Source organism: Protopterus annectens, chromosome 17.part0 (genome assembly GCF_019279795.1).
Source record: "Protopterus annectens isolate FY-2018-M chromosome 17.part0, PAN1.0, whole genome shotgun sequence".
Taxonomy (NCBI): Eukaryota; Metazoa; Chordata; order Ceratodontiformes; family Protopteridae; genus Protopterus; species Protopterus annectens.
Genome location: NC_056751.1, coordinates 498,845,714 through 498,864,552, shown reverse-complemented (window position 1 = coordinate 498,864,552; position 18,839 = coordinate 498,845,714). Strand labels below are relative to the sequence as shown.

The 18,839-nt window shown below is 39.0% G+C and overlaps 1 protein-coding gene across 1 annotated transcript in view; it reads left to right on the top strand.

Annotated features, from left to right (window-relative positions):
• The window catches only part of SHANK1 (SH3 and multiple ankyrin repeat domains 1), a 3,668,399-nt gene that overhangs the window by 1,449,182 nt on the left and 2,200,378 nt on the right, over nucleotides 1-18,839 (top strand). The gene's annotated exons all lie outside the window — the stretch shown is intronic.

Here is an 18,839-nt window from a genome sequence, read left to right as displayed (position 1 = left end):
ATGGTTCTTGTCATTAGTTCTTGAGCCTTCTACTTATAGCAGATGGCATGCATCTCAAGAACAAGTGTTGCTATTTTATTCCACTTCCAAGTTCAGCTTTGGTCTCCGAAAGATTGCAATCCTATGAGTGCATGCCCTCTGCTATGAATACATTACCACAGAAAAATAAATTATTTGCTTGTCTGTTGATTTTTAAGTAGAAAGAGGAATGTGTTTCCTAGAAAATCATTTGCTTAATTTTTTTTAAATGCTTAAGATAATTGTTTCATTTGTCATTTGAAACATCCGTTGCTTTTTGATTTCACATTTGCACAAAGCACGAAAGGTATTCTCTTAAGGATTTTTCAGTTATTTGTCTTCACCTTTGAGAAGTTTCATGCAGATGACTGTATCATAATAAGACATATTACATCCCATGAGTGTCTCTGTATTAGTCAAGTCTGAGCACTGCATTCTGAAATCATTGTAAACTGACCACGAAACAATCTACAGGATCCTTGCAAAACCATTTTTACAGTGACAAACAATAAAGTATTAATGCTGCACCATGTTGGGACACATACCATAATGATCAGTTCATCTGTTATGAACAAAAAGACATGTAGAGGATGTTTGCATTCTGTGCTTGACTGTGCACTGTCCAGAACTACCTTCACAATTCTTCTGCTGAATGAGTTTTTTCATGAGGAGGATAGTGTGTGCTTCTTTTGATGGCATAAATCCATTCACCACTATAGAAAAGTAATGGCTAATAATATGATGACAGGTCAGTGTCATGGTGTTATCCATGTATATCTGCATATGTGTGGACATGTATGTGCATGTCTGTAGGGCATGGATGTATGTGTGTGTGTTTGTGCAGTAAGTATAGCTAAACTATGTGTGTGTGTGTGTGTGTAGATGTATGAATGAATTGCTACATGAGTGTGAGGATGTCTATAGGAGTTTGTTTGTGGCTACATAGATGTGTATGAGCATGTGTGTGTCTACCTGTATGTATACGTGTACATAGTGCTTTTATATGTTTGATTCTACTTGTTGGGATGTGCTTGTACAACTATGATGTATGGGCTGGTAGAGTAAATACTAGAGAGGGTAAGTCTGACAGTACAGTGCTTGATTCAGAGACATGATAACATGATAATTAGCTCCTAATTAGGTGATCCTTGAAACAGTTTTACCTTGTCTGAATCACAGAACAACACGGTCATGCTAATTGGCAGTCCAGTGTTAACCACTTAGCACTTGAGACAGCATCTCTGTGAATCCCAGAGTATATATTTTTACTGTCATACCTGAAATAGTTATTAAAAGTTGGCATTTGATTAAAAAGTTATAACATCAGCCGTGGAATCTGCGGAACAGTCTTCAAGAGATTATCATACAGCACTCTTGGAAAGTCTATTTTGCTTCATACTAAAAGCATTCAAGAAAGTTACTAAAGTATGTTAGGGACTAGAAGGGGAAGCAACAGAACCCTCTTGAGAAGATTACCTTTTTTGCCTTGCTTAAAAAATGGTGGTACTTTGTAAGACTGTACATGTACTTGTAAGAATAATTCCAAAGACAGATCTAAAATGAGATTTTTTTGAATCCACTTTTATTGAACAGTCTGGATAAGCATTAGTAGATGTTTAACCAGATAATCTAATCTCCAGTAATTGTGGTTTCCTTATGCCTTAATCACCCATTCTATAATTCCTAGATTAACTTTATTAGTTCCAATGTGTCCCTTAGATTTTTACCCTCCCCTGTTAAAGCTTGAAAACAAAGATATCCTCATCACCTGTGCCACAAATATGGTTGACCTCAAGCCATGTTAATAAAACATCATACACCCAAAACTGATAACATTCCCCCAAAACTGATAACAGTATTTTACTTCCCCATCCTTTTCATCCAATGCAAAAACAGACTTTTTGTTTTCTGTCATTCATTGTAGGGCCATTGAGAAGTGTTGAGGCCTGCACTCTCTGGGAATCTCAAGATATAACAGTTTCCATTTTTGGAAAATGAACATAATTTCTGTCTTAACTTACAGTACATCATCCATGAATAAGTAATTGTATACATCAACAATACCAATAAATATTTCATCTTGTTTCAGCCTTCCTCAGAAACAATATTCATCTGAAAGCCATTGGTAGATCATAATTAACTATCACAATGTCTGTTTTTGACATTGTTCTGAATGCACTAAAGAAGTCAAATCTCCCAGTGCATTGGTTTAGAAGGACAAGGCCCTGACTATAGTCCAGGCTACCAGGCTTTAACTAGGAGTTCAGGTGTGTGAGGGTCTGGCAGATGAGTGTGGGTGTGTTCATCCTAGGAGGGGAAGAGGAAGTTATGTCTGTGCACACTGTCATGGTTCAGTTTCCCTACTGGAGATCAAGGAAAAAAACACAAGAGGTGCTACCTGAGGGTGAGTGTGATGTCCTGCTGACATAAGGCCCTTGTGGAAGTGAGGGACAATTCATCAATAGTATTACTGCATGTACCACATTCTTGATGTTACTAGGTATATACAGACGCAGGGGGAATAGGTGAAAAACAATCCCCTGTAAGCAGTGTGATGCTTTCCAGTAGTACTGGCTCTGGAAATAGGCAGGGTTTAGCTAGAAGGAGGATAACGCAAGTCTAGTAGACTCAATAGATGAAGACAGAAACCAGAAGCAGCTGATGCTCAACTCAGTGAGTCAAAAAAGGAGCAAAAAGATGCAGATCTACCTGCATGTTCCTCACCATCAACGAAAATATCAGCATACAGTGTTCTATTTAGTTGTCACTCCCCACAAGTGTACTTGCAGTTCAGATGCCTAATGCACATTACTAAAGGCTCAATTTACAAGTAACGACGTAGAGCCAAAAGTGTGTATCACTGACAGATACCCCTAATTACATATTGTCAGACATAAATGCTGTAAAAGTAATGCTCACATCTTTAACCGAGTAGCAATTCCTTTATATATCTCACTCGGTAATTGAAAAACAAAAAAACTTCTTAAGAGACACATTCTTTTGCCACTGCAAGTAAAATACCCACTCCATTTTAAATATTGCTTTCACAATATTCCATCCTCATGGGGCATTTGGCACAGTTGGGCTTCCTGTAAGATCATTACGGTTCTAATATCCACTCTGATTATTATGCCTCAAGCTTTAATCTAAGCACAAGTGATTTCTGAGTCTTAGTTGTGCTACTAAAAATTAAGTCTCTATCCACAGCTTTCTAAAATTGTACCTGACCTGAAATTATTCACACAGTTCTTGTTTTGCTTTACGATACCTTGCCCTTTCATCTGCAGCTAAGTTGTTCCTCTACAACTGATATTTCTACTAGTTCTCCACTACATTAAGATAGTTCTGCTTCTCTAACTTCTTCATGTATGCTTTCCTCTCCTCTGCTATAGCTCTGATGTTCTGTTTAACATTGTTCCACCCATGAGGTTGTTCACACTCTTCATTTTCTGGCTTTACCAAGAGGATCATTGCATACCAGCTCTTAAAATTATCATTCTGAAATTGAAATAGAGGAACATTTTAGTGTCTTTGTTTTCAAGTACTTATTTTCTTTGTATGTTTTTTTTTTGCCCCCATGCTTGCTGACCATTGATCCTCCCTTAATCAAACCCAAGAACATCTGTTCCCTAATGATAATGTTTCACTAGGATCATAGCCATCTGGGGGGAGTTTGTCATTCAAGCAGAAGTGATGGCTGCCTGCAGCCACACCAGCAATGCCATCAGTGGAAACATTTTTAACATATTAGCCTAATCCGTATCATGGGTGGGGATGTGCAATCCACATTGCAGGAGCAACAATGCCTTCCCCTATGCAAATGCATGTTCCTGTGAATTTGCTTAATGGAGGCTGCTTCCTATTTGTATTATAATTGCAGCATGGTTTGACCATAACAATAATACTAAGTATTAATTTCTTAATTTATACGCATGTTCCATCGTCCCATATACCCTATCTAGCCTAAAGCTGGCAGAACATCTTGGAGAATTGTCAGTATATTCCTCCAGTTCATCACTTTTGTGTAACATTAAATGTGTGCCTAACAGCCTGAATAACATACAAAAATTTGTAAAGAACTTTTCTATCATGAAAGATTTGCAGTTCCCAGTCCACTGCCCACATCAACATTATGAGTAATTAAATTCCATTCTCGCATAAAGAGACAGTAACTCTCAGATGGAAGGCCACAAACTGTATCTTAATTGACCTTAACTCTGCATTATCTGCCCCCAGAGGGATATATATATATATATATATATATATATATATATATATATATATATATAGAGAGAGAGAGAGAGATTGCCTTTAGATAGTCACAAAAGCATCATCCCTAAACATCTACAAGCCTACCTCGTTTATCTTCTGAAATGTCTTCCATCTGCTGAAGTAAATATATTGAAATCAAAATTACAGTTCTTCTCTACCTAATACCCCTGTAACTGAATGGTGCTGCAAATACGTAATGTTTACTTTGGAGCATCTCATTTTTCAGATTACATTCATTTACAGACTGTCACGCACTTGAATCACAATCAGCTCTGGCTTACATTTACTTAGTAACGTTAGTACCCTATTTTCCTTTAGTGGATTGGTATTATGTTGTCTCTCGTGTGCTTTTTACTTAACCAAATGTTTTGATTAGTTCTGAATTTAACAGTAACCTCGACTCTCCTCCTTCCTTCACTTGTTTTTTCAATATATTCTCTCTAATAGTCTGCAAAACTATGACTGTGATTTGTCTGCTTGTTGAAAATGAAGGAAAATATTAAATAATGACCCTGAACTTTAAATCATTCGACATCCAAACAACTAACAGTATCAGAATCATTACAACAAACACCCAAGCATCACACCATTTAACACCATAAACTAACAACAGCATTTAAAAACACCAGTAAGCATTGAACTTAGTCATTATTGCAGGAATAAATCCTAAGGTTAGGCATCCTAGGTTCATAAGAAAATCAAAATAGCTATTTACACAAATTAGCATTTTTCTCCCTGTTAGCATCCCATTCCTTCTGATCAGTGAATGATAAAATATCCTGTTTATTATTCTTACCCCACTAAAGTATTATCTGTGACACTACATAGATTTTGGCATGCATCAAGTTCTCTGCCTTATATGGGTTCCTACTAGGGTTGCCACCGTTTCAAATGCCCAAAGTGGAACATTTTTTGTAGAAATGTGAGATTTTGCATAACAAAACATATCTACGGCCAGTGAAAAGGACAAAAGTTCACTTTTTTTCCAAAGCAAAAGCTTATTTCTGTAGCATTTGAGTTGCTTATGCTATTTCTTGTAATATTTATGTGTTCCAGATACAAAATAACTGTTTTATGCAACTACTAAAGAAAACATAAGAAATATATTTTGTCTTAAAATCTCAGGACATTTTCCATTATTTTTTTTCACAGGACAGAACTGCCCAAAGTGGGACTGTCCCTCTCAAAGAGGGACAGGTGGTAACTCTAGTTCCTACCGGAAACTGCCAACAGTTAATAATTTAAATAGCTGAACAATTTCAACATGCAGTTAATCCTTGTCTCATTCAAACATATGCATAGGTGCTACTTATTATTTACTAGCACCCATATTGCTCAGTAAAAACATCTTTCAAATAATCAGTGAGCATCAATTTACATTATCTGTGTCACAGTGTTAAGTATATTTACTGCACATATTAATTTCAGAGCAGAACTTGGTGTCGACATGCGTAGGCACTCACATTTGTAAGTCTCTTTAAATTAGCTTTCCTTAGACAATCTTCTTCTTCTGGCTTTTTCCCAGTTAGGGGTCGCCACAGTGGATCACCTGTCTGCTCATGATTGGCAGTGGAGTTTTACAGTGTCGAGTTGCCAGCCCAGCGCCCAACCTTCCACAGAAGGCACACACATGCACACACGCATGCGTAGGGCCAATTTAGAGTGTCCAATCCACCTACAGCATGTCTTTGGGATGTTTGTAGGAAACTGGAGTACCTGGAGGAAACCCACGCGACTACAGGGAGGACATGCAGACAATGCACAGAAGGCATCCCAGCTGAGGATCGAACCAGAGAACCTCTTGCTGTGAGGCGACAATGCTAACCGCTGCACCACTGTCGCCGCCCAGCTTTCCTTAGGCAATATTAGTGCTAAATAAAACAACAATTTCATGAATATTCTGCAAGCTTATTAAATATTTAAATGATATATTCAATTACTTGTACTGACAAGCAGCAGAAAAAGCTGCAAGTCAAAGGCTACCAAAAGCACTGCAGTTTTCCAGTAGTATTACTTTCTTCAGGCTCGCAGCAAACTAACCCATAGCAATAGGTCACAGTAACTTACATTACTTCCCCTTTCATAATACCTCAAACTTACTCCATCATTTTCTGCAGTGAGGCTAGCTCCACAAGTTGAGATATTCTTCTGTAGCAAGTACTGGGCAAACCCACAGTTCTTACTGATTGGCCAGCAAATATTGTATGGCTCTGACAACATATACATTGGCTTACCAACTTTGCACTGACTTTTTTTTTTAATTCAGAAAGTCTGGCATGTGAAGTTTTAAACTGCAGTCTGTACTCTAAAAGTCATATAGCAACGTTTAAATATAGCTTGCAGCACTAATTCAGTTTAGGTCACACGTGTCACTAAGTATGAACCAACAAATAACCATGAGAAACTGCAAACATTCCATGTCTGCAAAAACTTCTTTTTTTGCCTTAACAGTTATTTCAGCTTAAAAATAGGGAATGTAGGTATATTACCACTACTTATTTGTAATGCTTTTACTGGCAAAAGTATTGGTTTCTCCAACATCTGATTTTTGACTTGTCTCTTTTCTAGTATTTTTCTACAATATATCTTGTTTAAAGAACTCCACAATTTATTGGTAATCCACAAATGTCTTAGCCCCTGATGCCAAATATATATATATATATATATATATATATATATATATATATATATATTTTTTTTTTTTTAAGATAGCGGGATACATAAGTCTCCAAATAACTTTTCTTAAACATCATTCCCTGACTACAACATTAACCCATGCCCATCTCTACTTTGTGATGCTGGAGTTATTAAGCTTTACCAGTCTTTATACTTTGCGCCCAGTCAATGATGTCTACCTGCTTTTTGGTTAAGATATCCACTCTAGCTTTATGGTTAGTGACACTGAGTTTCAGCTTTTTCTTCTCCTTCTGCAGACAATGATAGCCTTATAAGCACCTCATCAATAACAGTATTTCCGGTAATAGTTTTGTCTACATAAATCATATAGCATTGTACTAAACTTTTGGTATCTCAACTAAAGTCAGTTAAAGTGAAGCATAGGAGCATAAAAAAGCCATGACATGACAGCCCTGTTCTTAAAGATTAGCCTCCTTATGTTTGTTACAAGTCATGCAATCAAGTGCAAAGATTGTAGCATAGAGCACTTACTTTTATAATTCTTTTTCCTCTGTCCACACAGGAGATATATCAGCCAATTAACCCAGTTATGGCTATCACTGCTTTAGCAAATGAAACATAATTTGTTTGGCATTACTTCTAACTTTATTTTAGTCTGGTAGAGTGAGCCAAAAAGGAAGCATACAACCCTTCCAAGTACCACATCAGATGGCCGGTATGAAAATAAAAATTATAAAATTACACATACTTAAGCAGTTTGAAGCAAAGTGATTTAAATATGAATTTGCACTTTAAAACTAATTCTAAAAGAAAAATGTTAAAAAATAAAGGAAAAAACATATCCAAAATAAATAAAAAGATTAATTCATTTATTCTCTCTCTATTTCAGAGTCACAGGGAAGATGAATCCTATCATAGCACTTAGGTGGTACACTGCATAGAAGCTAATCCAATGATGGGCACCAGCTGACCACAGCAAATACACACTCATTGATCCACTCACAAATATCATGCACAAATATAAGTAATTTGGAGGACTGCCACTTTGCATACAACTTTAGGATGTGGAATGAAATGATGCACCATGTGAAAAAACTCAGGGACACAGGGAAGGCTTGCAGACAGCAAATCCCAAGTGATGTAAAACTAAATAAAAGTAAAAGGAATATCTTACAAAAAATATCAGAGGTACTGTTTTTTATCCACTTATAAAAAGTGCAACAAGTGCTATAAATCTATAAAACTTCATTTACAAAGCTGAGCCAATACATAGTTATAGGTAGTGAGAGCTGTGTGGCCTTTATCCACTGATCTTCACCCTCATGGCTTAACTTCGGACGTTTGTAAATAGCAGACAACCTGCAACATCAATTCCTGCATAAGTATTAATTTTTATAGAAGTTAAAATTATTATGAGGAGTAGAAGAAAACTTCTTGATGTCCAACAGCTTAAAATGCTAATTAAAAGTGCTTATTTATACTATAAGTTTTTTATACTATATGCCTGTTTTTTTCTTCCTGAACATAATAGAAATTGCTAGTATTTTTTGCTGTTTGTAGCAACCTGTTATTTGTAATGCAAACTGTGTTTGAATTTTTCATGTAATTAAAATTGTTTTTCCTGTGGAGCTTTTCTCCCCGGGCCTCCACTGAAAATGGGCCCCCAAGCCCAGTGGACCTCCCCGGTAATCAAACTGAAATAAATAAATAATATAGAAAAGGAATTAAATGCAACATTCTTAAGGTCCTGGGAAAACTAGAGTTACAAATATAACAAGTGTTTCACTGCAATAAATATAATGGTATATCAAATGGTATATAACTGCAGTGTAGGTTTGCAGAACGTAGTTGCCATGCAGAAAACTGCATAACTGCAATATATTATGATGAACATTGCTAAACATCACATACCGGAAACAAACTGACTATAATGAATTCAGTATGCTATACCACCCAACATAAAGTGAAGAAGGAAGCATTTAAATAATAAGGGAATGCATGGTTTCACCAGTAGCCAAATCCAATATGTATAGTGGAATGTTTGCATAAAGAAAGCTTTGGTGTAGGATAATTCAGCATGTAGAGGAATTACAGTACCATATGGACAAGACGACAGTTAACATCTTATAGTAAAAGTTTATTTAGTGAAATAATTTACATGTAAAGAAAGAACCAGAAATAAAAGTTGTGGTCGTATATCATTGTATTTCAAAAACATTGTCAGGAAAGTACAACAGAGAAGATGGGAAAACAAGTAAGTTATGAAGCTGACAAGTGGGTTGTCATGACATAGTCTAGGTGTTGCGAGTATTGCACTCTAGTTAGGTTTGCTACAATAATGAGAGCTAAGCAGAGAGAGAGGGACAGAGGAATTTTTTGACATTTAGTTGCTGGGTAAGTAACTTGTAATTTTGCTTTCCTTTGTAGTAACATAACATTGCTTAGTCAGAGTTTTGATATGAAATGTTAAGTTGTGTTAAGATACTGCACATTGAGTGTAGTCAGCCAGTTACTCTAGAAATGTACTTAAAGGTTGGTCTTTATAGTCCCAGGCTATCTACATGTAAGGTGCTATGCTGATATGTAAATATGAGAACTGCAAATTGGCAGTGCTGGTTTTCGAGCACTTCAGGCCTGTACAAAAATGCCAAGCATGCCTATCAGTGCAAAGTGAGATACAAATAATGTGAATGTGTGATAAGCACTGTCTTTGTATATGTGCATGTATGTAAGTTCCTGAATGCTTTCAGAGATTTTCAGAAATTGGCAGTGAGCAGAGAGCTGTGCTGGTATCATAGGAACATTCTATGATGGCACATTTTAATTTGGGCTCATGCCACTGGCAGACAGCATGGCAAAGCTTTTGTAGGTTTTTACTTCAATGTGATGGTATCCTTATATGGACACTATGTTTGGGCTTTTATAAGATTGGAAAGAGGGAAAAGGGGGAAGAACAAAGAAAGAAAACACAACAGGAAGGCATTAAGAGGGTTTTGCTGGTGGAGGTGGGAGAGTATGAGTGCGGCTTCTTTAGGATAACACCCCCTCCCCTTTTCCAGTATATGTAAGGGAAGGGATTTAAGGAGAAAGTGAAGACTGGGTATTAGAAACAGTTCTAGAAGAGTTATGTGTATAGACACTTGCATAAAAGACAGACAGGAATACTCTGCAGCAGAGCTGTAGCTAGCTGTTCTGATATCCCATGCTGTCCTCTTATCCAGCATCTCCTCGAATTTAAGTTCAACATCAAAAATGCTAAAGCTCTTCAGTCTTAAATGCAAAAGCAGACACTGACTTCATTTCTGTGCTGCCATTAAGAAATACTGGTATGGAGATGAATGCCAGTATTGTAGTATTACCAACCAATCCATCTCTGCCATTCATTCCCCCCAACACTTGGAGCAGTTGCCCCTTTTGTCTCACTCTACATATGCCTTTCCTATGTAGACCTTACGGATGGAAGAGGAGACAGACAATCGCAATGTGTGCAGATGCAAAGGGGATGGGCATGAGACCCATTCCACCATACCAACCTTGCTCAGGAGGGCATTGCATTATTCTATGTATGTTTCTGGATAGGCGACTCAGTTGTTATGGGGTCAAAGTGGAACTCCTTTGTTATGGGGTCAAAGTGGAACTCCTTTGTTATGGGGTCAAAGCTTCCTGTGGTTTGGTGTTTGGAGCTGGCATGGACAAATGAGGCCTGCACCAATTGAAGGAGATTTTGGTATGGACTCCATAACCTGTTATCTGCCTTAACCACTGCAGCATCTACCATGTCCTGAAGTTTTGTCTGGTGGCTTTCTAATCTTCCACACTCTGGGTTGCCCACAGATGTAGAACCAAAGGTCTCACCCTGTGAGACAGTCAAGTTATGGGCAGGGGGATGGTGACCTCTCCTTCACCTGGCTTGATTGTAGTTGAGGTGCCCCAAGCTCTAATTAATATGCAGAAGGAGACAAAAAACAGACAAGAAAAGGACTTGTAAGTATTTCACTGAAAATTATTTTAGTTCTCAGTAGGTGCAGTTAGGGATATGTTTGCATTGCAGCATTTCATATATTTTGTAGTATTGGATTGACAGAATTATAATTGCTGAATTCTATGCATTTCTGGAATATTTAACTGGTATTATTTATTTTTTGCACACTCAGTGATAAGTTGGTAGCACTGGATTTCATGAAATTTTATGATTCCTTTTTTATTACTATGTATTTATTGGGTCTATATTGTAATGTCGAAAGCTGATAAGTTCGAAGCACTAAACTTCGAACTTGATATTTCGAAGTCTAATAATGTCGAAACGTAGAATGGAGATCGCCATAAAGTGCAGGAAGGGAAGATTTCCCTTTACTGCACTGTAGTGCAATCTCTGAGTTGGTATATTTAAGTAGTGGGGGGTTTGGGGGTGCAGGGGGGGCTTGTGCCCCCTGCATAGAGCATTTTTTTTGTTTGTTTTGTGCATTGTGCTTTTTTTTGAGATTCAACATTGTCAGATTTCAAACTTTCAAGTTTGAAATTTAGTGCTTCTAAATTGTCAGCTTTCAACAATCTGATATAGATCCGTATTTATTTTTGTTGATGGAAAGCCAGACACATTGTGCCGGGAAACCAAATGCCCTTGTCTCCTCAGGAAATGACTGTGGTTATCTCTAATCTCATCTGAGGCTGTAGAAATATGAGAAAACATTGAATTAATGAAAATTATTTTAAAATCTTCATCTGTGCAATGTACTTAACATTGTTAACTGCAGTTGTTATACTTTGATAACATTTTGTAATGTTATTCCACATATCTGTCACTGGACAAGACCCTAGGATTCAGAAAGATTCCCACCATGGGCATTAAGAGTTGCATCTAAAGGGGAAATTTCCTCATTTATGGCAAATGGGATTTAGTGCTACATTAGTCGCAATGAGGAAATACCATATCATCAGCTAATTTGTATGTCTCTGAATCATGTGCTACTAGCACTAATCAGTCCATTCCTGCAGTAATCACCTCTGACAGCCCATGTATTGTACTGGCACTTCCCCTCAGTTATTCTCCCACAATAATAAACACAGACACACATACAGACATACTTCTCAGTTATCAGAATGTCCTTGGTATATCCCATTATTTTTCCCTGCTCCTTGTAAGTCATGGATGATTACAGTCAGTCAATAATGCAAGACATTACAGTTTTATTCTTTTTATTGTTCGGAAAGTGCATCCTGGTGTCACACCTTTTATTCTCTCAACTTTTTAAGTGACTCAAAGTAATATTTACAGAATCTCTCTAGTATCGTCTAGTATTCCTCTGGACTTTTTCTGGAAGTCTTCAACAGGGCTGCATAGACATATGCTGCCCCCGCCCCCAAAATGGACATACCCACATTCTTCATAACTGTTTCTGAATTTGCCAAAACTCTGTTCTTCATAACTCACAGATTATTGCAGTCAATAAATAATGTAGGCCATTAAGAGTTTCAAAATTCTTATAGTTTACAAATTACAACCCAGTAGAAGCCCTCTCAGTTAGTGTGAAGGACTGAAGCTCTAGTTTGTTCACAAGTTGCTTTCTCTGCCAAAGGTACAGGATTTGAAGGCAACCCCCCCCCCCCCACACACACATGCTGATTTAATATATGTTTTTCATTGACTTAGTATACATTTTAAAATATATCCCTATTGTCTACCTGGGAGGCAGAAGACTAAAGTTTAACATTTTTTTAACTCATTACATCTGAGTGATTCCTCCAGGTGCATCTACTGTTAACACCTATTGATGCCTCTAGGCGTCAAATATTGCTTGTTCATATTTGCATCAGTAATTTCAAAACCATGGTATGTACAAGGCTTTTAAAGATTCCATCTTAAAGCTTACACAATAGCAAATGTAACTGCATTAATATTGGCATCTGCCTAGTGCAGGTAACTATATATTAACTGCTGTTTTTATGATATTTATATAGATATAATTTTCACATTTTTCTAAATATCTCAAAAACCAAGTAACAGACAGAATTCCTTACCCTCATATGAAAGCTCTCAGCTAGATGAATAAAATGCTGCTGACAATGTGTGTGTAACTTAAGTGGTTGCTCAGATATTGTAAATCATTTACAAAATGTTACAAATGTAATAGTTACTGTTTATTGTGACTTACAAAATTTGTTTTTAAGACCTAGAACCTAAAGAATGCTACCACTGTAAAAATAGTTTGTGCTGAAGGGTTTCCCATTTATACTTCCTTCCTAACCCCTATGGTTCCAGAGATATGAACATTTGATTGAAATGTGAGAACATAATTTGAGTCTGTCAAAAGGCTTAGGCTCCACCCAGTGGAAGTTACAGTGCAAACTTCCTGAGCTCCATTGGAGTGAATATGTTAAAAAGTTACTTGTGTGCTGAAGGTACTGGGTTTAAGGCTTATTTCTCTCTCAGTTTAAGTACCTTGTGTGTAGTACTCCCATCCCACTCATAAATCTAAAATGTTGCAAAACTTGTTCTATAAACATTTTAAATGACATTAGAGCAGTATTTCAGGAGTATCATGCTGTCTAGTATTCTTGCTGTCTCCCCCATATGTCTCTCATGCTACAAAACTGCTGTTCTATTAACTTTTTAACAGAGATAGAGTATATCTAGTATCTAATGTATCCACTCCCCTTATATTGCAGGATGTGCTCAGTAGTCTAGTAGAGTTTATAGGTATGATAGCCCTCCCCCCACCGGATGAAATTCATGGGCACACTCATCCTCTAACTAACCATACTTACTGTAACCATCCTGGCAGAGACACAGTATCTCTCTCTCACACACACACACACACACACACACACACACACACACGCACACACACACACTTAGCTCATCATCTGAGACTTCTCTTTTTTGTACTACTACTTAGAAGGTAGGCTTGGCTTTGTCCTGTGGTATCAGTGAGGAAATAGATATGCTCACCCACATTGGTCAAGAGCACATCAAGGAAGTGCTACAATATCCTCAGTGTATAGCTTGTGAGATGCACAGCTTGTCCTGAGTCTCTGAAAGGTCGCCATGGCAAGCATAATGAAGGTATACATACATTAGTATCAACAAGAGCAGGCACTACTTCTCTCAGTTCCAGTTCATGGGGCATACAAGTTCACCGCAGCCCTTCTGATCTTCCTGTTCATTCATATTCAATCAAGTAATTCCTAATGTCCTTCTATTCCTTTGTTGCAGTATTCTTAACATGAGAGAGTTGCCTGCCGCAACGACCCATCGTTGGCCAGTATGCAAAAGACTTTTACTACTTAGGGGTACATGATATATCGCACATAGGCTGCTGTCAGATGCTGGCCATAAAAGTGACATATGTATGCACCATCCCCAGAACTTCTTTGCTGCCAATCCAGAAGCTTCACTCATATGTACAGTCTGTTCTCTGAAGTGGTTATTGGCTCAACTTTTCAAATAAATGCTCCATTTGTGGTTAGGTTTAATGTCATCTAAGAAAGGCAAATGCCAATGCGGACATCAGATTCCACATAAGACAATCACCAGCAGTGCCTTCCCACGATGACAAATCTTGTTTTGTCTGCCAGGCCATTGTGCCAAAAAAATTGAGAAGCAGGTTAGTTTTCCTTTCCATTTATTTAGAGAATCAGTGTTTTCAACTCCTTGTGAAAAGCATGATGGAGGGTTTCTCAGGGCCGCTTGTGAAGTGGAAGGCCAAGAAGCCTATGATTGAAACTTTTGCTCCTGTGGAAGACATCTCTCCTGAGGCAGTTGCTAGCCTGGAAAAATATTCATCCTCTACATTCAATTCGCAGGCTGAGTCTGTAATGGAGACCACTTTGGATCAGGATGATACCACATCCTCGGAGGTACCGCAAGCATCCATTACAGTTGTCCAGTGGGAGTGTGCACTTGTGATTACCAAGGGCCCTAGAAGAATCTCACAAATATTAGTTAGGGAGGATGTGGATTCTGACATCATTGAAGCAGGCCTATTTATGATCCTCGGACCTTACATAGAGTTGAACTACATGCTATGAAGGAACAAACATCAAAGCATTTGTCACCATCCTCTGATCCACTTCAGGACTGGAAAAAAGTTTGCACAGGTATTTTTGATGTCCTCATGTCTCTTAGGCCTCCTCCTGGGGTTTCAGTACCGGCCACTCCCTGTGTTATCTCTCCTGAGAAGATCATTAGGGAAGAGGCTTCTTTCAAGTAGAAAGAGTCTCCAGGGGATGAGTCCCTAGCTTACTCATCTCAGATCCCCTCCATGCTGGATTACACTTCCCTGGAGGAGGATTCCAATGGTGATATTCCAATGGAAGAAATTACCTGCAGTGAGACCTTGGGTAAGATGAGGGAACATTTCAAATGGGATAGTTCTCAGATGTCTGATCTCCAAAAAAGGTACTACAAACTACTTCATGTAAATACTCCTGGTCCCTCAGCCATACCTACTGTCTTACCTAGCTTCTTAGATGTATTTGCATCTTCCAGTAAAGCCCTTGACTCCCAGCCTCTCACACCTAAGAAACCAAACAGATTCTACAAGGTGCCTGAAGACTGTAACTTCCTGTACAAAGCCCCTTCTACTGACCCTTCTGTCATCACTGCGGCTTCTGATAAGGCCTCTTGGCTACTTCCCTCCACCACCAGTCTTCCTTCTGACAAAGATAGCAGACATATGGAGAGATTAGGCAAAAAAGTATACACTTCTGCCACCCTCACCTTTAGGGCTATCAATTATCAAACACACATGACTAAATACACCTTGGAACTCTTGTCCCAAATTTCAAAACTTATTTCAGATATACCAGATTCACAGAATAAGTCTTTGGCCTCATCCCTGATTGGAGCTTCCTCTCAAGTGGCCCTCCCCTCAGTAAAATCTAGCTATGCTGCTGTGGTGGCATCAGCTAGGGCATCTGCCACAGGGTCAGTCCTGGGAAGATTTGCCTGGCTGAGACTACAACCTCTACCAGAGAACAATAAATAAAAACTCATGGATGTCCCCCTGGACAATGCAGCCCTGTTTGTCCGTACTCCTGTGGAGTTCTTCAAAACCTTACAGGAGAAGGGAAAAGAGATGCAGGAACTGAGACATATCCTAGTCTCCCCTGTACCAAAATTTGAAAGGAATTATCCTTCTAAATCAGTGTTTGTTAGAAGGCAGTCATGGCCTCCTCCTCCTCCAGATAAGGCAAAAAAAAAAAAACTGGTAAGAGACCTCAGCAACTTAGCACTCCACTAAAACCCAACCTCAAAAACAGTCTTTTCCAGACAGACCATGATCCATCTGACGATACGCAGCCTAAACAGCCCCCCTTCCCTATGTCTTTCCCTTTTTTCTCCAGCTTAGGAAAACATAACACAGGATGTCTGGGTACTCTCCATCATAAAAAGGGCTGTTTTATGGTATGGAATTCTCTCCTACCCTTCAGAGCCATCCCACAACCTCCCAGAGGCCAACTGCCACATTTCCCAAAGGTGCTACAAGACCTGTTGGATCAAGGCACCATTCAACCACCAGTACTATCCAATCAAAAGGGAAAAGGCTTCTATTCAAGGATGTTTATGGTACCTAGGAAAGATTGCCTATGGAGACCTATCCTGGACCTCAACACTTTTCTAAAAGTGCCTACATTCAGAATGCTTACTTTTTCCCCTGATCATCCCACAAGCGTATATGGCTTTCATAGACATAAATGATGCTTACCTACACACCCCTATTCATCCCAGTTACAGGAAGTTCTCAAGGTTCTCTGTTGCATCCTGGCAGTTTCAATTCTCTGCCTTGCCTTTTGGTCTCTCCATCACCTCAAGTTTATTCACAAACTTTCTAGCCTTGGTAATTACTTACTGCAAACTTCAGTGCATTCAGGTATTCCCATATCTGGATGAGCTTCTGTTTCAAACACTCAGTCCAGGAGCATTGGAGCACAGTGTAAACTCTGCTATCTCCATCCTACAGTTTCTGAGTTTCAAAATAAACTACCACAAATCTGCTCTTTCCCCATCCCAGGACCAGATATTTCTGGGATGTAGACTACAAACAGACCTTATGAAGGTCTCCCTCCACACTCAGAAGGCTCAGGAGCTCATTTCTTTTTTCCAAACCTCATCCCACTGACTCATGTCTCTGCCAGGACCTTTCTCAGAACCTCGGGCTTCATGGCATCCACTATCCCAGTGCTTTCTCTGGCAAAACTGCACATAAGGAAGCTACAGTGGTTACCAAAATCAGTGTGGATGCAACACGCACATGCCATAGAGTTCCCCTTTTCCCTTGTATGAAGAGGGAGATAAACCTTGTGGATACAATAGTTAACTGCCAACCCAGGTCTCCCACTAAATCCATTGCCACCATGTCCAGAAGGTGTTCACAGATGCCTCAGACAGGATGGGGAGCAGCATTCAGCTCTATAAAAGCATAAAGGACCTGGTCCCACTCCCAAAGAAGAAATGAGGGCACTTCTGCTGGCTCTTCATCCCAGGGACTCAAAAATCTACATAGACAACATGACTGTTCGCTGGTATTTGAACAAGTATGGAGAGATAAAGTCTTAACTCCTTTGCAGACTAGCTCTGCAAGGCTGGGAACTTGCTGTCAAACTTCCCATCAGACTGGATGCTGGCTTAACTTACTCTTCAGCTCTTCAGTGAAAGTGCACTTGTCAGCTATTTCTGCCCATCTGTCTCTATCTCCATCTTTAGCTTCTAGATTTGGAGCTAAACATTTCTTAAATGGTGTCCTTCACATAAGACCCCCACGAAACCTGTCGCACCCAACTGGTATCTAAAATTTGTATTGGAGAAGCTGACCCTTGCTCCTTTTGAGCCAGCAGCTTCTGCTGCAATGAATTATTGCTTCTGGAAAACTGTTCTGCTGCTTACACTGACCTCACCCAGAATGGTTTCTGAACTATAGGCCCTAATGTCTTCTCCTTCTTTCTTGGTATTCCACAGAGACAGAATGTCTCTCCACACCAACCTTACCTTTATGCCTAAACTGGCAAATGAGTTATCCCTCAACCAGTCTATTCATTTACCTACCTTTTTCCTCACTTCAGAGAACTCTGCGGAGAGGATTATCCACACTTAGGTTCTATGTTGAAAAAACAAAGAATATCAGGAAATCTGACCAGTTGTTTGTCTCATTCCAACCTAGAGCTTTAGGAGTCTCTGTCTCTAAACACAGTATTTCCAGCTGGATCTCTAAAGCCATTTCCTTCTGCTATTAGCACCATGGAAAGAGCCTCCCTTCTCCTGTTAAGGTGCATACTACAAGGGTTGTTGCATCCTCTGATGCCTTCTTCAAAGGACTGGACACTGACTCCATTCTGGAGGCAGCCACCTGGTCTTCATGGCATAGTTTCACCAAACATTACAAACGGGACAACATTTCCAAATCTAGAGCAGGGTTTGCCATGACTATTCTCCATGGCTTTATGTAGAGTTCCACAGCCCCTTCCACCTTCCTTTCCTCTTGAGCTTTGATATTCTACCTCATATTAAGAATACTGCAACAGAGGAGTAGAAGGACATAGATTAGTTGTGTAAAATCTTACCATAATGCATTATTCCATCGCTCCCTCCTTCTCCCTGACTTTGTTCTTCCTTGAATGTGCTTAGCACATACTTCCCTTAGATGGGCGTTCCTCCTGGGGCACTCATTTCTGAGGATGATGTGTGCATACATCACTTTTATGGCTGACATCCAGCAGCAGTCTATGTACCACACACCCCTAAGTAGAAAAAGTTTTTTGAATACTGGCCAACTTCAGGTGATTGCTGCAGGCAACTCCCTCATGTTAAGAATACCGCAGCAGAGAAGAGAAGGACATCTATCCTTATGGTAAGATTTTAACAACTAATCTTTCAGTAATGTTTACGTGGGTTATTCTCTGCCTATATCTTCATG